Genomic DNA, 22,633 nt, shown 5'->3' with positions numbered 1-22,633 from the left:
TAATGACAAACAAGCATTAAAATTTACGAAGTAGTACACAGAGATATATTCTGGATATTTCGAAACATAAATATCTCTTAGTCAAGTTTCCTTTTTTATATTTCAAAGCCAATATTTAAAATTAATATCTATATTTGTAAATATGGATGAAGAAAATATAATTGATGGACCAGAAATGTTGCAAGTAGAATTTCAATAAATATTTCCCTGTCCATTTCACTAAAATAATCATTTAAAAAGTTACAATAAGTAATGACATTCGAAATAACGCAAGTTTATTGTTCCACCGACGTTAGAAGGAAACATAGAAGCTTTAAAACCCGCAATTAAACGCTCAATCGAAACAAACGGAAATAAAGCAGAATTCACTATTTGGTATTTTATCCAGTCCTGCCAACGTTCAACGAACGTTTAATTTTTCTTCTAGAATACGTCACTGCGAGGAGACAAAGAAGAAAAACAGCGACGCACGTTTGTGCAAATACTCGTCGATTGTTTACAGCCTCATCTTCTCAGCCTTCGCGTATTTTTGAATTTCGCCCGGTCAGAGACGAAAAATCAAGAATCGTTGGAAAAATAGATTTTCGAAGAAAGGATCAATTTGTTACCATAAGGCGAAAGAACTGCTCCCACACCGTTTACACGAATTCTCGCGAAACTACTTGGCCGCCATCCCAGAAATCGTAATGCTTGACAGCAGGCCAAACTCGCGACTTCCATTCACAGCTACGAATCTTAAGAATTTGCGTACGAATGAGAGAGATAGGGTGACTATTAGTTAGGGAACTTTAGGGAACTTAGAAATTTAGGTACGTTGTATGAAAGGTTGGAAATTGGGAATCTTTGAATTTTGGAAGTGTGGGTATTTGGAAATTGTGGGGTTTGGGATGTTGGGACTTTGGAATTGTGGAGTTTGAGAATTTTTGGACCTTGGAAGATTGGAATTTTGGGGATATGGAACTTTGGTAATTTGAAATTTAGGGATGGGGTGTTGGGACTTCGGAACTATGGGGGTTGGGAATTTTTGGAATTTTTAGGCCTTGGAAGTTTGGAGTTTTGGGGATATGGAACCTTGGAAATTTGCAATTTTAGGGATTTTGGAATTTTAGGAATTTGGGGTGTTGGGACTTTGGAGTTTGGGAGTTTGAGAATTTTTGGACCTTGGAAGATTGGAATTTTGGGGATATGGAACCTTGGAAATTTGAAATTTTGGAAATTTAGGGATTTGGGGTGTTGAGATTTTGGAATTTGGGAGTTTGGGAATATTTGGACCTTGGAAGTTTGGAATTTTAGGGGTATGGAACCTTGGAAATTTGAAATTTTGGAAATTTAGGTATTTGGGGTGTTGGGACTTTGGAACTATGGAGTTTGGGAGTATTTGGACATTGCAAGTTTGGAATTTTAGGGGTATGGAACTTTGGAAATTTGCAATTTTGGAATTTTAGGGATTTGGGATGTTGGGACTTTGGAATTTGGGAGTTTGAGAATTTTTGGACCTTGGAAGATTGGAATTTTGAGGATATGGAACTCTGGTAATTTGAAATTTTGGAATTTTAGGAATTTGGAATGCTGGAACTTTGGAACTATGGAGTTTGTAAATTTTTGGACCTTGGAAGATTGGAATTTTGGGACTATGGAACCTCTGGAAATTTGCAATTTTTAATTTTAAGGATGTGGAGTGTTGAGACTTAAAAACTATTGGGTTGTGGAGACATCGGAATTAAAGAATTTAGAAAACTTTTTTCGATTGCAGTGAAATGCAATTTGTGAAGGATTTCGGTTCGTCCAATCGTTCGCATACGCCTCGGACCATGTAACGTTTCAGAGCAATGCCAAAGCAAATAAATTATCCAGACATTTTTGATGCTGGCTTTTAGCTTGCTATCTATAATTTTGACGAGCTGTCCTTGTCAATGACCGTGAACGTGAACGTGAGCGTGAACTAGAACGAATTTTCACTGAGGATTTAGTTCATTGTTTGATCCAATCTCCAAATTGAAAATAGAACAATTTTATATGATTACAATTTCATAAATAAGAAAGACTTTTCAGTTTCAGAAACAACAGCAATATTTTATATTTACGATGATCTTTGTAATTATATTATTTATTAATCTTCACCAATATTCTTGTAGACACAACCTACTTAAATGAGTGATTAGCACCCGCCAATTGTTGAAATTAGGTTGAACGTAAACTCAGAAATATGTAGAGCAAATGAAGAGAAGTAGAACAGTTGTAACAAGGCGTTACACTCTGTAACTGTTAAGACCTTCGCTTGGAATTTTAGACGCGTCTTATAACAAAATTCATCTCATGTTATTATCATAATCAACGCGAGTATGCAAATTCAGTATTATTTCAATAACTTGAAACGCGTTGTTCTAAAAATTGTAGAGTTTAAATTAAGTTAGAATATACAAGCTAAATTTATAGAGCTAAGTAGTTCAGCTCCGTTGCTCCATTTTGTTTGGACTTGTCTTCGCTAATCAAAATGGCGGTGTTTGTGCGATACAGATCTTAATAGTTGTGTATACTAGTTATTATATAGTTTAGCATATTTGTAGCACGTTTTAGTTGTGGAATATTTTAGAATTCTATTAGCAATATTTCAGTTATGAGCAGTAGAATGTTCTAATTTATTTAATATTGTAATAGAATGTCAACAGCAGTAGTATTAGCAATAGCATAATTTAGTTGTAAATTGCATGATAGAAACTTTTCAAATTGTAACCTCTCAAATCCCAAAATTCTGAAATACCCAACTTTTCACATTACAATTTCTCAAATTCCCAAATTTTTAAATATCCAACTTTTCACATCCCAATTTCTCAAATTCCTAAATTCTCAAATGCCCAACTTTTCACATCCCAATTTCTCAAATCCCCAAATTCTCAAGTACCCAACTTTTCACATCCCAATTTCTCAAATCCCTAAATTTTCAAAACCCCAACTTCTCAAATTCCCAACTTCTCAAATCCCCAAATTCTCAAATTCCCAACTTCTCAAATCCCCAAATTCTCAAATCTCCAACTTCTCAAATCCCCAAATTCTCAAATTCCCAACTTCTCAAATCCCCAACTTCTCAAATCCCCAAATTCTCAAATCCCCAATTTCTCAAATCCCCAAATTCTCAAATTCCCAACTTCTCAAATCCCCAATTTCTCAAATTCCCAACTTCTCAAATCCCAAAATTTTCAAATCCCCAAATTCTCAAATTCCCAACTTCTCAAATCCCCAAATTCTCAAATCCCCAATTTCTCAAATCCCCAACTTCTCAAATTCCCAACTTCTCAAATCCCCAAATTCTCAAATTCCCAAATTCTCAAATTCCCAACTTCTCAAATCCCCAAATTCTCAAATTCCCAACTTCTCAAATCCCCAAATTCTCAAATCCCCAAATTCTCAAATTTCCAACTTCTCAAATCCCCAAATTCTCAAATTCCCAACTTCTCAAATCCCCAAATTCTCAAATACCCAACTTTTCACATCCCAACTTCTCAAATCTCCAACTTCTCAAATTCCCAAATTTCTCAAATCCTCAGTTTTACATAATAGTAAATTGCATATAATTGCATAATAGAAACAATGCATCACTAGTATGTCTTAATCTGCATCAATATCTATGCACAAATACCAGAAGTAAACAGGTGAAAGCACTGCAGTAGCTAATACCTAATTATAAGATATCCCCCAGATTTATTATTCTCTGAGAATTATTAAATAATTCCTTTCAAGATAATGTGACACACGTACCTGCCTTATCATAAACTCAAAGTAAACAAGTCGCACATGTTAGGAGAGATAACAAGTTATAATCAATTAGAATTCCTAATATCTTACGATGTTCCAATTTGATCGGTTATCGATAACCTACTTACTAGCATATTTTTATTACAAAGCTTTGAGGTAGTTAACTATTTCGGACATGTACTTGATTTATAGTGACACGATTTTTTAGCACAGATACATTGCACATTCACTGAGGAACTAAATTATTTTAGATATTGAAGTGAGTTGGGTAAAACTTATAAAATGGAGGATTTTAATAATTATGTAGTAATAGTAATGTAACAATGTAATAATAATGTAATAATAATGTGATAATAATGTAATAATAATGCAACAATAATGTAATAAAAATGAGTAATGTAATAATAATGTGATAATAATGTAACAATAATGCAACAATAATGTAATAAAAATGAGTAATGTAATAATAATGTAAGTTTCGTCAAGTTTTTAGACAAATTTTAAAAAATAACCAAAAACTGCTGATACACTGTTTGAACACAACTAAGTGTACCCTAAACTGAATAACTCTAATTTATTACATCAATTAATCACTAGTATTGACACTAATTAATCAGTAACACTAAAAAGACTAACACATTGAATAATTAATTAATGGCTAACATATTTAAATCTGTAATAATAAAGATTGAGGGTTGCAAAAAGTACAAGTTAATGCAATAACAGTATCTGCCCACAAGCAAGAAAGAAGAGGACGTCAAAGAGAAATTCTGATAAAGCAAATGTTTGTTTCCAGTGCATTCGCTTTTATTGTTACAACAGTATCGAACGTGTGTATGGCTTTATAGTCCATAGATTATGTTGAATCGTTGCATGTGGATGCATAAATGTGCATAATGCATAAATGCATTAACAGGTTATGCGAACAGTTTCTGCAAACACGTAAGAAATATATGGACTCGTATGAGTTAAAAGGTTAATTTCGTATTTGTGCACCGAGTAAAATTTCATTTTGTACTTGTATATGTTCTTAGTCCTTTGTGTTATTGCTTTCATTAAACACAAGATTTGTTGAATGGAATATTATTACTTATTTAAGTCTATTTTATTATTTTTTGTACATTATTCATTTTTATTTTATTATGACTTTCTGTTGAATCTTCATTGGGATATTAATTTGTTTAATCTTCATTTTCATATTATTTTGTAAATATTTTTAATTTTGATGCTCTTTTCACTTATTATTGTAATTTTTGCTGCAAGTTTAATCTTCATTGTCTTATTATTTTCTAAACATTTTTAATTTTTATGCTCTTCTAACATATTATTATAATTTTTGCTGCAAGTTTAATCTTCATTGTCATATTATTTTGTAAATATTTTTAATTTTAATGTTCCTCTAACATATTATTATAATTTTTACTGCAAGTTTAATATTCATTGTCATATTATTTTGTGAATATTTTTAATTTTGACGCTCTTCTAAAATATTATTATAATTTTTGCTGTAAGTTTAATCTTCGTTGTCATATTATTTTGTGAATATTTTTAATTTTGACGCTCTTCTAATATATTATTATAATTTTTGCTGTAAATTTAATCTTTGTTGTCATCATTACATAACTCTGTCTTACTCAATGTATTCTTTGCTCTGATTTGTTCATTGTATTTTTAAAAATTGTTGTATCAGTATGCTTCTATAAACACGTAAATTAATGTACATATATACATATATATTATTTAAACTGATTTTTAAGCCTAATTTTGAGGATACATTTTTAAGGAAAATTTTGAAGGTACATTTTTAAGGTAAATGTTGAAGGTACATTTTTAAGGTACATTTTTAAGGTAAGATTTTTAAGTTAAACAAACAAAGAATGAAAAATAGAAGCAAAATAAAATTTCACACACAAAATTTCGAACATAAAAAAGATTGGTCGTCTGACATTTTCCGTGATACAAAACTCCAGCAAGCTATTGAATCTGTAAAAGGAAAATATTTGACAACACTAATGTACGATCGATCCGATGAACTCAAGTTCATTGTTCGCAAACAAAGCGAAAGAGAGCCACGAAGCGAATTAATTACAAGCGTAATTGGTATCTGGTTATATTACCAACATGATCGATCAAATGTAAAAATAATACAATGGTCGTTACGTAAGAATATTATTCGAAGAGAACGTAATTTCATCTGATCGCGCTGTATTTTTAATTCTGCGTGATTATTACCTCTGTCAAAATTACTATACACACTCGGATAAAAATAGTGCATTCTGGAGTAACAGTTTTACTAGTGAGAAAATTTCGGTGGAGACTAGCTGTTGCGAAAATTTATTTCACGGTGTCGGAGAGAGGAAAGATTAGTTTTGTTCATTTATCGATCGATCGTTTGGTTAATTTGTGGAGGTGATTAGATCTAAAGATTCAGCAATTTTTAATTTTTGGAATTGGGAATTTTTAAATTTGTGAATTTGTGGATTTTCAAGGTTTGAATTTCCAAATTTCCAAATTTCCAAATTTCCAAATTTCTAATTTGCCAAATTTCCAAATTTCCAAATTTCCAAATTTCCAAATTACCAAATTTCCAAATTTCCAAATTTCCAAATTTCCAAATTTCCAAATTTCCAAATTTCCAAATTTCTAATTTGCCAAATTTCCAAATTTCCAAATTTCCAAATTTCCAAATTACCAAATTTCCAAATTTCCAAATTTCCAAATTTCCAAATTACCAAGTTCCAATTCCAAAATTTCCAAATTCCACAGTTCTCCAATGCCCAAATTTGCAGGGCGTCAATTTTTCAAATTTCCAACTTCTCAAATTCCAACTTCTCAAATCCCCAATTTCTCAAATTCCCAACTTCTCAAATCCCCAATTTCCCAAATTTCCAACTTCTCAAATCCCAAATTTCTGAAATCTCCAACTTCTCAAATCCCCAGCTTCTCAAATCCCCAACTTCTCAAATCCCCAATTTCTCAAATCCCAAATTTCTGAAATCCCCAACTTCTCAAATCCCCAGCTTCTCAAATCCCCAACTTCTCAAATCCCCAATTTCTCAAATCCCCAAACTTCTCAAATCCCCAACCTCTCAAATCCCAACCTCTCAAATTCCTCTAATCTTCCAATCCCCAAATCCACCCCCAAAAAACAGTAACACCCCACAACAAATATTACAAGTGTCTTAAACCACCACATCAACCACCAGCATACATCAAAATAAAAAATTGCAAAAGTTTCTGCGGATCACATTTAGTTAAAGTAACGAGATACAAGGTCGGTTCAGTTTTTCAGATAAATAGAATATTTACTTTGTGAATACAAATATCTATACTTCCTGTTTTCCCCATATCAGATATCACGTACGAATAAGAATGAGGAAGTCGGACCAAGTATCGATCAGGAAGGTGGATGGAACTGATACAATTGTCATGGTGTAAGTTCTACAGAGGGTGTTCGCTACTATAGTCCTTCTAAAATTCTTGTGAAACCATAATTTCATCAAATCAATAATACGTAGATTGGAAGTTGATTAACTTCATTTTTGTTTTCAATTTTAATTTGCAGTGTTTGAAATTAAGAATGAAATTTTTGTATGAAATTTTTTAGTACAAAAATTTATTTTTCAAGAGAAGAACTTGAAAAATATAGTGAATTGTATTTTATTAAATAATGAAGATGTATTATTTTATTTTTGTATAAAAGACTCGCATGTATATTTTTCTTAAATTTACACTGTTGGACATTTTTAATTTTTTTTATTTTTTTATATTGTCAATTTTTTAAACTTATACAGTTATTTGAAAATTTTGTCATTTCCTTAGGTTGAAAAATTCTTTAATTTTCATTGATGGACATTTACAAACTTGTTAATTTTCTACACTTTTAAATCCTTAAATTTACAGACATGTTCAAATTCTTCAATTTTCTCTGTTACACATATTTAATTTCTTTTACATTTTTTTATACTGTCAAATTTTTTTAATTTACACAGATATTTGATAATTTATTCATCTTCTTATATTATCAAATTTTTCAATTTTTATTGATGGACATTTATAAGTTTGTTCATTTTTCTACACTATTTAATTTTTAAATTTAGACATCTTCAAATCCTTGCACTTTTCTATATTTTCAAGTCTTTCAATGTTCATTTTCCTACATTTTCAAATTCATCAATTTTCACTGTTAGACATCTTCAATTCTCGTCTCCACGTTCTCAAATGATTAAATTAGCACACCTAAATATTTGCAAATCTCATACATTTTTAATTTCCAATTTTCCACAAGTCCTTCCGAAAAATTTGGAAATTTCGAGAGTAATCAAACATCCGCCTATAAAATAAAACTTCTCAAACAAAGCCGAAAGTTCGGCATTTTTCCGAGAATAAAAAGGGAAAAGTTTGGCGCGCGCGGTCAAATATTGCGTCCATTCTTTTGCTCCTTGATGTATCCAGCAACATCTGTATTCGGCAACAGATACAGGGCAGTTCGCGAAGAAAAAGTTTAGATTACGTTAGCTTCTTTCGGCATACACGAATCTACGGCCTTGTACACGTTGTATACAGACGTGTTAGAGGTTTATAGCGGGATCAGTTGAAGATCAAGTCTTGGTTAAGTGCTCGCGTCTGCAGCTAAACTTCAAAGATGAGTTCTCGTGCGAGGAACGTGGTTCGATAAGAATTAATATCGCGACTTATATTTCGTCGGTGAAAATCCTTCTATTTCTGTCTTTGATACAATTGCGATTTCATTTCATCGAGTGAAAACATTTGTGACAATTTGACACTTTGGGGATTTAGTGGGGGATCACGAGATTTGGAGTTTGGGGGTTCAAATTGGATTATTGTTACTTGGAAGGTTTTGTAGAATGTTATTTGGTGTGGTATTTAGAATTTTAAGTGGGATGTTAGGTGGAATGTTACATGGGGGTTCAAATTGGATTATTGTTATTTGGAAGGTTTTGTAGAATGTTATTTGGTATGTTATTTAGAATTTTAGGTGGAATGTTAGGTGGGATGTTAAGTGGAATGTTACATGAGGGTTCAAATTGGATTATTGTTATTTGGAAGGTTTTGTAGAATGTTATTTGGTGTGGTATTTAGAATTTTAAGTGGAATGTTAGGTGGAATGTTACAAATTGGATTAATGTTATTTGGTATGTTATTTAGAATTTTAGGTGGAATGTTACATGGGGGTTTAAATTGGATTATTGTTATTTGGAAGGTTTTGTAGAATGTTATTTGGTATGTTATTTAGAATGTTAGGTGGAATGTTACAATTATTATTTGCAATCTTAGGCTATGAATTTGTGATGCATAATATATCAGATTAATTTTAATTATTATTTTTAGTGCTATGTCAAAGACTTGTAACAGGTCACAATAATTATGGTTATGGTTTGTGATATTATTTTGCAAAATTCATAATGAATTTAAATATTATTTGTAGCATTATACTATAAGCTTGTAACATGTCACAATAATTATGGTTATGGTTTGTGATATTATTTTGCAAAATTCATAATGAATTTTAATATTATTTATAGCATTATACTATAAGCTTGTAACAGGTCACAATAATTATGGTTATGGTTTGTGATATTATTTTGCAAAATTTATGATGAGTTGAAATATTATTTGTAACATTGTACTATAAGCTTGTAACATGTCACAATAATTATGGTTATAGTTTGTGATACTATTTTGCAAAATTCATAATGAATTGAAATATTATTTGTAGCATTATACTATAAGCTTGCAACAAGTCACAATAATTGTAATTATGGTTTGTGATACTATTTTGCAAATTCATAATAAATTAGAACATTATCTGTAACTTTGTACTGTAAACTTCTAACAAGTCACAATAATTGTAATTATGGTTTGTAACATTATTTTGTAAATTCATAATAAATTAGAACATTATCTGTAACATTGCACTGTAAACTTGTAACAACTCACAATAATCATAACCATGATTTGTGATACTATTTTGTAAATTCATAATAAATTAGGACTACGTAATAAATCATTGTAAAAAATGGCAGTAATAAACCTTAGAAAGAAATTGTTTAAAATAATGATTGCACCCGTGTGAAACAAATGGCCATCTTCGAATTTAGTGAAAGATATTAAGTAAGTAACAATAATGTTTTACGTAAAATTGTATTCAAAATATGAATCTATTAGTATTTTACTAACTGGAAACGAACAGATATAAGCGGTTCGAATTAGCATTGCAAATTTGTATCACTCTGCGCTATTACATAAACGTACAGCCTCGAAAAATGGTAAAAATGAATAACACGAGTTAAAAACGTCGAAACGTGTGAATGAAAATTTGATAAATTTGGCGTATTAATTAGAATAATTTTTATGGGAAAGACAAGCATATTTAGCTTGTTGACATAACAGTTTACGATTTAGGACTTTATTATGTTTAGTAGCGTTCTGATATAATAAATAGTATGTATCTATATAGAGAACCTTTTACATTGCACTATTTTATACTGTAAAAAGTGTAAAAGGAGAATGACTATCAGAATGTTTTTGTAAATTCGAAGAAAATTATCAGATCAATTACTCATGTTTCAAGGTCCTTTGTTAAGACAATATTGTTAATATTAATCTACAGCACTTGTAATATTAAGTGTATAATTTTTCAATGAATTACATATGCAATCACATACATAATATTTCATCGTAACAAAAGAATTTCAATGTTAAAAATGAAAGAAAGAGAAATTCCTTTAGAAATCACATTTCGTATACGAAAACAACATGCGACATTTAACATTTCTACAAAATGGCGTCACAACTCGACAGAGCTAAAAATTCCATCAATCGAAGAAATCGAAATAATTTCGAATCACTGAAAGTACAATGACAAAATCAAGTACGACAATGGGTAACAAGGTGACAGTTTTATTGATATGCTATCTCAAGCCTCTAAATACGTAATGAAACTTCACTCGCGAGACAGCGTTTCGTGAAACTAAACTGATAGGTGAAACCATGGAAAAGAAACTATTTAATTCTCGTATCTGCAAGTTGTTTCAATGCAATTTGAAATTTTCTTTGTTTTTACTATTCATCTGATGTCGATTACTTTCATCTATCAATTTTTGTGATGTTAGGTGAAGTTTTTTATATTTTTTGTTAATATTAGGTCCAAAATATTTTTGATTGATATTTCAAATTTCTTAATATTTCGAATTTCTAATATTTTTCCTTAATATTTCAAATTTCTAATACTTTTTCTTAATGTTTGAAAATTTTATAATATTTTTCGTTATTTCACAACTGTTCAATATTACACGTCTCCATACTACAAAGTTAAGATTTATTACCAGTATTCCATTATTTCCAGTTTCCCGTGAAATATCGTAAATACATTATGAGTACTAAATGTTCATAACCCTGAAATATTGACACCGGATATTGATCATCTGCTATCACCACCAAACGGCATTCAATCATTGATTTCATCGATAAACGATATCGAACCAGTGCACAACCTTCATATTCTACGTCTTCCAAAAGAAACTACAATTCCCCTATCAAATCAACGCCATTTTACACTCGAAGTCATATTGAAAATCATATTGAAGACTCCAATAACTGTATTCCATACTTCAAAATCTTTTTTGACTTTATTCAAAATCGAGTAAATATATGGAAGTTCACATCTTCACTCCACATCACAACCACAACAAAACACCTGATAATATTCATTTTAACTGATTAGAAATCAGAAATGATTTTTAGAAATGATTGAAACAATTGTTGCATGCACGAGACTATTTATCTTCAAAATCAAAAATGGTTGGGAAAGAGGTGTCATATAAGCAAGGTACTTTTCTCATATTTTACTGAACGAGTCACTAAACCCTGACGGGGGTGAAGTTTACAACGCAGAGTGTCCACACATCTAGGATCTATCATATATTAGCCACTATAGCGATGTAAAAGTGTCATCTCCAAGATATTTTCAAAAATATATAATACATTGAAATTTTCGAAATAGTAGATGTTATAAAAAAAAATAATTTGCTCTCGTTCACAAAATTCGCGTTCTTTCTAAAGGTACCAAATCACTGAGTAAACCCACACGTCTTTATACAAATCACCCTCCACGACTTCCAGAATTTTGAATACCAAATTCAAGTCAGATCTGACTAAAGATTAAATTTCAAATCTTATTTCTCCACTACATATTTTACCAGCGAACTACAGCTGTCACGCACGAGAACAGAACTAGATGAAAGTTTCCCTAGGTTTCTACAGATGTAAAAGTCGTATAATAAATTGGAGAACACAGAAACAGGGAAAAGGGTATAAAAATTCGTCGACGATAGAAAATGCACTCACTAGATGCCGAGGTTGACAGCGGAGAAGTTCGGGAACGCGATCCAGTGATTCACGGATCGCACGCGATCCACTCGCGGGCTTGAACGATCAGCGGAGATCCAACGCGAGCCACTGAACACCGTGCAACACTCGAATCCTTCGGAGCCGGCCGACATTAAGGAAGGAAGCATGCGTCGAGCTTCCCTTTCCCCATAAAACTCTTTCAACCACACGCGTGTACACCCACTTAAATACACGCGCGGCAGCGGAGCGCTCGCGCGGGCAACCGACACATGTGTCGCGGGCCACACGGACGAGCACGCGCTGCCAGCGCGCGAACGAACGCGCGAAAAAATAACAAGGCGATGTAGGTGGTTTTTATTGGACGGAGTCAAAGACCTATCAATTGATAGATTTTGTGTCGATGCGACGCGATTTCGGGGAGGGATGTAACGGGCGGAAAGGGTTGCAAGAATATGTGGAGATGTATGTATTTAGAGTGGTATGATTTTGAGTTTGTGCATTTGATAATTTGTGAGAGATGCAATTTTCAGTTTGGTAATTTGCTGCTTTGGGAAGGGGGAAATGTAGATGTTTGCGAGTAGAGGAATTCAAAAATTGGATAGTTTTCAAGTTTAGAAATGTGGAAACTTGGTAACTTGGTGACTCTAAGACTTGGTGACTTTGGAAGTTGAAAACTTGATGACTTAGGGATGTAGTAGTTTACTGAATTGGCAGATTTGTGATTTGGTAGCTTGGTGAATTAGTAGCTTGATGTATTGGTAGCTTGGTGACTTGGTAGATAGGTGATTTGGTATTTTGGTGAATTGATAGGTTGATGAATTAGTAGCTTGGTGAATTGGCAGCTTGGTGATTTGATAATTTGGTAACTTTGTAACGCGTTAACTTTGTAACTTGATAACTTGATCATTGTGTAACTTGATAACTTTATAACTTGATAACTTTATAACTTGATAACTTCGTAACTTAATACCTTTGTAACTTGATAGCTTTGTAACTTGATAACTGTGTAACTTGATGACTTTGTAACTTGATAATTGTGTAAATTGATAACTTGGTAACTTGATATCTTTGTAATTTGATAACTGTGTAACTTGATAACTTGGTAACTTGATATCGTTGTAACTTTATAACTTTGTAACTTGATAATTGTGTAAATTGATAACTTGGTAACTTGATACCTTTGTAACTTGATAACTTGGAAACTTGATGTCTTGTAACTTGATAACTTTCTAACTTGATAATTTTGTGACTTGATATCTTTGTAACTTGATAACTTGGTAACTTGATATCTTTGTAACATGATAATTTTGTAACTTTATAACTTGCTAACTTGATGGTTTGGTAACTTGGTAACTCTGTAATTTGATAACTTGGTAACGTTGCAATTTAGTAATACTGTTACCTAGTAATTTAAAAACGTGGTAACTTAGCAATTAGGTAATTTGTAAATTTGTAAGTTTGTAAATTTGTAAATTTGTAAATTTGTAAATTTGTAAATTTGTAAATTTGTAAATTTGTAAATTTGTAAATTTGTAAATTTGTAAATTTGTAAATTTGTAAATTTGTAAATTTGTAAATTTAAAAATTTGAAAGCTTGAAAAACCTCCAAATTAGAAAACATAAAATCTCAAAAACCCACAAAACATCGAAAATGAAAAACCTTCGAAATACCAAACTTCTAAGCACCAAATTCATAAATTTGTTAACAGGTTCATGCAATTATACAGACACCAGAACATGGCAAAAGGACAATCTAGAATTTAATAACGTATTTCCCACAGGATTAGCCAGACACGAGAATTTCAAATATCCGTTAAAACAGAAAATAATGAAATTCGTGTTCCATATCACACAACTTTTTCATATTAAACTTCAAGCATACGTTTATAATACGTCGTAAAATCTGTTTTTCAAATATAATTTTGTAGCAATATCCGTGACAAAGCTCCTTATTAATTCATTTATTGTTGTATGCCCAAAGGAATACCATTATTGTCATCCCTACACGTTGGCTCTTAAATATAAATCAAACTTTTATTTAAACTATTCTATTAGAATATAAATTATCATTTATTACGCAGATATAATTTTTCTTCCTTAAAATAAATTTTATACATCTACTTTTTTCAAGGTTTGTTATCGCAAAAAATATTCTGAAACCCAAAATAATTTCTCAGTGATAAAAACGCATTTTTTTCACAAACATAACCATTATTTCTCGTTTATGATAAGACATACAACTGCTTTAAAGATAACATGCTAATTAACAGTCATAAAATTAAAAATTGAAATAGATAAATAAACATGTAGATATTTAAATACGTGTCTTTCTGTTGCTTTCTTTTTTCTTCCCTTTTTCTGGGACTCTAATTCCATAAACGTAGAATCCACGAATACCATAACCCACAAATTTCCAAACTATTTTCCCGAAAGCATAAAACATGTATCAAACAGTATTCCGGGAAGCATCATTTCTGTTTAGAGCGGATCTCTATAAATACCGCGGTTGATCATTTTCGTTTAAGAACGTGTATAAATGACACACGCTCAATTAGACACCTCGCCAGGATATTCGCCTTCTTCGAAAATTGAAAAGTGGTTACGAGGGTGTACGACTGTAACTAGTTAAAGGGAAGGATATTTATTTGATCGCGAAGGTCGATGGTCTGTTTAGTTACGTTCAAAAATATTTCGGTGACGGATGAAAAGCGGCTGATGCGAAGAAAGAGGCACTTTGCGAGAACGGTACGAACCATACCCTAGTTTTGCGATGAGGATGCATCGTTCTCGTTCTTCTCGGGTGTTTTTGGAAAAATTTGACCATGTACATAGCTTCGTCACGCTTATGTTTAGAGTAACCTATATTTTCTCCAAATTAATATCCAGTCTTATCAATTGATTTTTACTAATGCGTGAACACTGTTGCTAATGTATGAACATTATTTCTACATGTTTTTATACATCAAAATATCTTTATGTTAAAAGATAAACAATTTACATTAAATTTAACTCCGTTATGATTTTTAAGGGTTGAAGAGGGAGAATGATGCAGATCCAAACAACTTTCATATATGAATAAAATAAAATAGACACTAAGTGTACAATTTTAATGGCGCCATATTTTATCATACTTAAAATAAAGAAACCACAATAAAAATGATAGGAGCTGTATTTAAAAAATCATACAGTTATTAGGATGATGTAAATAATATTTACAAGGTAAAATGATTCTAAAAATTTGTTTTCTAACGTTATCAGTAAGTTATAAAAATCTGAAATAAATCTAAGCAGTTTATAATTGCCACTTGTAACAATGATTGGATTTATAAAATCTCTGTGTGTGTATATCAATTGAATCTTGCTTTATGACTGACAAGTGTAACTGCAATATGTACGTTGATTGTGTGACTTCATCGATGATAGGTTGTTGAACAGTGTGATATTGATTGTTTAATTTGATGCAATATCTGATTGGATTAACTTCACGTTCTTGTAAAGTGTCTTGTAACATCTTTTACTTACATCATGTACTTCAAACAATAAATTATCAGTTTCTTTACTATCATTAAAAATGACCAATTACTTTATATATTTTTAAACAAGTCCTCCACATTTGTTACGGTAACTACTTAAAATATATAAAAAAATATTTACAGAATTATTAATTTATCAGATGACGTCATGAACTACCCTTAACAGTGATGTACTCGAAACTATTACACAGTGTTTTTTTCTGTTTAGTTCTAGCAGCGTTTATGTGTAACTCGCCAACGACTGAAGCTTTGTTTATTTCAAGTTTTATGTCATTTTTATCTACACCTTGGTGAATCCATTAAACGAAACTTTTTATCATCGAGAAACTCGTTGTTAACATTCTGTCAACAATCTTGTGGAGGATCTCCACCAGGGATAAAGCATTGCGAACGCAAATTGTGACGTTGTACCTTGGCAGCAGACACGCCCACGCTTTTAAGACGACCTTGCGAAGATACGTTATCGAACGCAGTGGAGTGTAAGCATTTTGTCATAGGAAAAAAAGTAGACCAATTGTTGATTATCTCTCTACGCTTGTCATCGTTTTTCTCGCATTAGTTACGCTCTTCAAGTTCACCAGGTTCGATTAGTATACGCCTCATAAATACCAATTATTGCTCTTGTAATTGCCTAACGAATATTGAATATTAACGATCGTTTTACTTTATACAGTTATGGTACAAACAGTCCTTGTTATTAATTAAAAAAAAAATAATACATTAAAGAATATTAAACAATGTATTAACATTATACTTATATTAAATGATATTGCTTAACAATGCCTTAAGATGATTTTATTTTGACGTTGTTATTCATTGACATTCTTTTAAGAACACCTTAAGATGATTTTATTTTGACATTTTTATTAATTGACATTTTTTTAACAATGCCTTAAGATAATTTTATTTTGACGTTGCAATTAATTGACATTTTTTAACAACGTCTTAAGATGATTTTATTTTGACATTGCAATTAATTGACATTTTTTATCTACACCTTAAAATAATTTTATTTTGACATTGTTATTAATTGACATTTTTTAACAACGTCTTAAAATAATTTTATTTTGACATTTTTATTAATTGACATTTTTTTAACAACGTCTTAAGATGATTTTATTTTGACATTTTTATTAATTGACATTTTTTTAACAACGTCTTAAGATGATTTTATTTTGACATTTTTATTAATTAACATTCTTTTAACAGCGCCTTAAGATGATTTTATTTTGACATTGTTATTAATTGACATTTTTTTAACAACGCCTTAAAATAATTTTATTTTGACATTGTTATTAATTGACATTTTTTTAACAACACCTTACAATAATTTTACTTTGACATTGTTATTAATTGATATTCTTCCCAAGAACTACAGCTATGATTTAAAATAAAAAAATATTATATGACAGAATATTCAAAACCACATTGAGATGAAGAATATTAAAAACAATGTTAATATTACACTTCTGTTAATAATACTATTTTATAATGCTCAAAGATGATTGCACTCTGATACTGTTATTAAATGGCGTCTGTACAGATCACTCAAACAACGAATTTTTAAAGTAGTGACAAGTATATGATCCTTTGAACATGGTTAATTTCTATTAATATACAAAATGTATATATTCTTTAACTAATATGTAAAATATATATTATATACTGTTTTACTAATATATATCTTTGTGAGACATTATATATTTGTGTGAGGTATTGTTCATTGAATGTTAACCTAACATTCGAAGTAAATGAATAATAATTATTAGTAAATCAATAATTATCTCCTTAAGCAAGTAACCTAAACTAGCCAAGAAGTGTACAGAAGAATTATCGTAAATAAAGTGATTATTTCATCTGCAAGGTAATACAGAATTTATTAGAAAAATGGCGGACCTCCCGCCGCTCCATGGTAATACAAGAGTCCACTGTAATTTGTAATTTATTCAAACGAACGTTCCACGAAAGCAATTTTTTCTGAAACAACTTCAAGTCCAATACATTAGTAGCAATCGGTAGACTGTCCTCTAGCAAACTATGTTATATATTCTTTTTTACTATATTGTTTTCTTTAAAACAAACGACGATGCTGAAACTGCAATTTTCCTTGAAAGGAAGTAATACACGTGCAATCATGTTAAGGTCACATTTAATAAGCTTGCATCTTCGACAGTTTATTGAAACAACATCCTACGTTATGAATGAATGAAAACAAACACGATACACGCTTCTTTTTCTGTATGTTAACGAGAACGACTGTTTCCTTAAAAAAGTAAAAAAGTTGGAACAGCTTTTGAAAGTGGAACGACGGTTTTTGTTGTTTGACGTAACTGTACTCGTTAATCATAAGATCGTGCGACATAAAATTAAAATCGCTCTGGAAAATTAGAAATTATTTATTGAAGCATAAAACTTGTGTGACGTGAGAGATAAATTTTAATTGGGGAGGATGGAAATGTGCTCGATTCTCGGTCGTCGAATTATTCGTATCGAAAGTTGGGAATAAATGTCGAGTAATTAATTCACAATTAGCCAGTTGGGTCGATTGATTCGATAATTTGCTTGCAGTTTTGAGGTGATATTAATGGGTTTTGGGAGAGAGAGGTTAATGTTTATTGTATGGGGATTTGGAGATTTGATGGTTTGGGAATTTGGGGATTTAGGGATTTGGAAGTTTGGGAAATTGGGGTTATTGGAATTTTGGAATTTGGAGATTTGGGGGTTTGAGAATTTTGGGATTTGACAATTGGGAGTTTGGGAATTTGGGGAATGTGGAATTGGAAGATTTGGTAATTTGGGGACGTGGGAATTTGGGAATGATAGAATTGGGAGATTTTACAATTTGGGGGTTTGGGAATTTGGGAATGATGGAATTTGGGGGTTTGAAAATTTGGGGGCTTGGGAATTTGGGGATGATGGAATTTGGGGGTTTGAGAATTTGGGAGTGATGGAATTTGAGGGTTTGGGAATTTGGGAATGATGGAATTTTGGGTTTGGGAATTTGGGGATGATGGAATTGGGAGATTTGACAATTTGGGGACGTGGGAATTTGGGGATATTAGAATTGGAAGATTTGATAATTTGGGGGCTTGGGAATTTGGGGATGATGGAATTTGGGGGTTTGGGAATTTGGGGACGACGGAATCGAGAGATTTGACAACTTGGGGGCGTGGGAATTCGGGGATTTTAGAATTGGAAGATTTAACAATTTGGGGGCTTGGGAATTTGGGGGTTTGAGAATTTGGGAGTGATGGAATTTGGGGGTTTGGGAATTTGGAAATGATGGAATTAGGAGATTTGATAATTTGGGGGTTTGGGAATTTGGGAATGATGGAATTTGGGGGTTTGAGAATTTTGGGGTTTGGTAATTTGTGGACTTCACGATTTAGAAGTTTGAGAATTTGGAATTTTTAGAATTTGAAGACTTACCAAGCTCACAAATTTAAGACCTTAGGAATTTTTACTATTTAACGCTTTGACAATTTGAAAATTTTTATATTGCAAATTCGAAACCTTCAGAATTCAACATTCAAAATGTTCAATTGAAAATGAAGTCTACGAGTTTGAATATAAAATTTTAAATATTAAAAGATTTGAAAACTAGCAAATTAAGAAATGTACAAATTTCCAAATTTATTAGGACGATTCTTCATTGAAATAACATATCATAATTTCCAACAGCGTGTATCAGTGCAACGTCGAAGACGCAATTCTCCTTCAGCCGCTTCGACTGAAGACCACGTTGCATTCCGCGTTGTGAAAGAAGAAAATAACCGAATCTTTCCGGTCAGAACCGATTTCTCTGCAACATCTTCGTGTGAGTAATTTTTTTCGATTAGCGGATAATTCTCAAGTAGAAGTATGACTTCATCGTTTGAATCGTCAACATGAATCTTTCCTTTAATGTAAAATGAACAATTTCACATATTGCTATTAATAAAATTTCCTGCATTCCATTGAAGACATAATTCACAAATTATATCCATTTTTATCGAAAGCAAATATGGCGAACAAACAACAGCTGTATTACAAAATCAATGGCATACAAAATATTTTTAATCGTTTATTTCTGTCGAACTGATTTTTTATATATTAAATAAATTACGTAGAATTTTTTGAAGGTAAAACTTTTGTCGTTGTAAAAGAAACTTGATTGTTTGAGATAATATGAATTGAGTCTATCTCCAGTAATCAAATCGTGGATAATGTGGAAAAAAACGTTACTGCTTTTCCGTCACGTGTGTCAGATTTTTCTGCGATATCCGTGGCCAATTATGAGAATGAAATGGCAGCGATTTTTGTCACAAAATGGAGACCGTAACGTCAGTTCGGGACTGCGAATATCACTGTGTTTTCCAAGATGATTTATTGAATTAAAAAAATAAATAGTTTCTTGTATAAGGTTTTCATATTGCACAATGACTTCCGTTCTAATCTTGTTGCAATTATACAACATAATAATACCATAATTATGATTTTGAGTTGCCTGTATAACTCATTCTTTTAGTAATACTAATTTATAGTAACTCTATAATAAAATTCTCAAAAGTTTTACAAATTTATCTTATCTCGTTTGCATCACAATATAGTAACATCTTGTTGTAGTATACATATATTAAATAGAAAAAATAATTATCTTAAATATTAAAGTAAATGAATATGCAAAATAAATAACTGCTGCAAAAATTATTTCTTGTAAGTAGTATTAAAGAGTAGGAAATTTAAAACGCTAGCAATTTATTAAAAAAAATAAGCTATACTTTCTACACTTACGCCAGAAATTTGCCAAAATCTAAAAACATTTATCAAGCATCTAAAATAAGAACATTTAACGAAAGAATAATCGACAATTGAATCGTCAATTTATTCCGATTAACAATGCTCACCAACGTTATCCTCCGTAAGAAGTCGCAAGCTAGATCGCAGTAGCATTTCTAAAACTTCGGCTATCACTCCCACGATCAGTTCGTATAATGAAAAAAAAATCTGTGAATCACTCGCGACAGCGAACACATTAATAATCACGCGGAAACAGGCTGAAACGGTACTAAATGACCGCTCATAAATTATTGTACTGGTTAATCGACGCGCTTATTTCAAACTTCATGAGTTCAATTGTCGAGACACACGTCACCAATTAAAAAGCAATTGTTTGGCTTCATTGGTCGCCACGAATGTATTACTGGACAATGAAAGATGTCGTAAGACATGCTCGATTATTTTACCGGATAAAACTGATACGGACCAGTTCATTATCGTTTGAAAGTCAGAAGTATCGTACATGATCGTGGAACAACACTTTTTATACTCTATGATGTATTTTCTTTGTGTTCGCTTTTTTATATTTTTTTTGGGATGTGGAAAATATTTTTTAGTTTGTGGTATAAGTGGGATTTTTATTTGGGGGATGGTCGGTTCTAATTATAATTTTATATTACCACGCGGTGTATGGTTATATGTTAGATTACTACGCGTTTGATTTCCACACGTTGGATTACTGTACGCTAGATTTCCACACACATCGTATTTCTACGCGTAGTACTTCCACGCGTCGTATTTCTACGCGTAGTATTCCCACGCGTCGAATATCTGCGCATAGTACTTCCACGCGTCGTATTTCTACGCGTAGTACTTCCACGCGTCGAATATCTGCGCACAGTACTTTCACGCGTCGTATTTCTACGCGTAATATTCCTACGCGTCGAATATCTGCGCATAGTACTCCCACGCGTCGTATTTCTACGCATAGTACTTCCACGCGTCGAATATCTGCGCACAGTACTTCCATGCGTCGTATTTCCACGCGTAATACTTCCACGCGTCGTATTTCTACGCGTAGTATTCCCACGCGTCGAATATCTGCGCATAGTACTTCCACGCGTCGTATTTCTACGCGTAGTATTCCCACGCGTCGTATTTCTATGCGTAGTGCTTCCACGCGTCGAATATCTGCGCATAGTACTTTCACGCGTCGTATTTCTACGCGTAGTACTTCCACGCGTCGAATATCTGCGCATAATACTTCCACGCGTCGTATTTCTACGCGTAGTACTTCCACGCATCTGATATCTACGCGTAGTACTACCATGCATCCTATCTCCACGTATCATATCTCCACGCGTCGTACTATCACGCGCTGTATTTCCACGCATTCTATCTCCACGCCTTGTATCGTCATATGTATATTGCTTTTCCACACGTTGTATCACCTTGAGTAGTATTACCACGCCTTGTATTGCCACGTGCAGTATCTCCACACCTTCTATCGTCACGTGCAGTATCTCCACGCGTTGTACGTCGTTATATTAGTATATTATGTGATGTTTACCAACATATTATGTCGCCTCGGGATACATCGCCACATATCACTTAGCTTTATGTCACGTTCCTACATTCAGGAGGGAAAGAACCTCTAATATTTTATTTCTGTTTTTTGTTTTGATCATTAAACTCATTTGCTGCTGTAATTATGTGTAATTAACTCATTGAAGGTAATGCAACGTAATCGATACCGATAACGCGCAAAACTTGTTCCCAACCGATGTCGTGCTCGATAACTATAACATTGGATTATTCTGTTTGTTTATGCAATTCTTTATATCTTGTGTATCACAAATTCTATTAAAGTTATTTTGAATATTATATATTCATAAATGTAATTGAGTACTTTACATAATGTAATTAAAAAGTAGTCTTTATTTAAATATTCTTGTATATTGTTTTACCGTCATTTGTTTGCGTAATCAGTGTAATTTAAGTGCTGCATAATTTAATCAGTTTAATTAGAGTTAATATTGAAAACATCTTAATGATAGTTTACCTTGATCTTGAATGTCAAGAAAAAATACTGATCCATGTTGCTTGATAGTTGCAACTTCCTATTTATGTTACCTGCAACGTTTTTAATCATTTTTTATTTAATTATCTCCTGTTCAAAAATATTTCCATATTTTTTTTATTTAAAGATAATCAAC

At 31.9% G+C, this 22,633-nt stretch overlaps 1 protein-coding gene across 3 annotated transcripts in view; it reads right to left on the bottom strand.

Annotated features, from left to right (window-relative positions):
* The window catches only part of NKCC (sodium potassium chloride cotransporter), a 38,079-nt gene extending 16,905 nt beyond the window's left edge, over positions 1-21,174 (bottom strand). The window contains exon 1 of one of the 3 annotated variants that reach the window (XR_013038590.1): positions 12,124-12,330. The gene's annotated coding sequence lies outside the window, so the exon portion shown is untranslated. Of the gene's footprint in view, positions 1-12,123; positions 12,331-20,545 lie in introns of those variants that run through there. The other 2 variants (XM_012287689.2, XM_012287690.2) reach the window with 2 other exon arrangements.
* Between the last annotated feature and the right edge of the window lie 1,459 nt (positions 21,175-22,633).

The sequence above is a fragment of the Megachile rotundata genome, chromosome 6, assembly GCF_050947335.1.
Source record: "Megachile rotundata isolate GNS110a chromosome 6, iyMegRotu1, whole genome shotgun sequence".
NCBI lineage: Eukaryota > Metazoa > Arthropoda > Insecta > Hymenoptera > Megachilidae > Megachile > Megachile rotundata.
The sequence above is the reverse complement of the archived record's forward strand: the minus strand, read 5'-3'. Positions and strand labels throughout refer to the sequence as shown.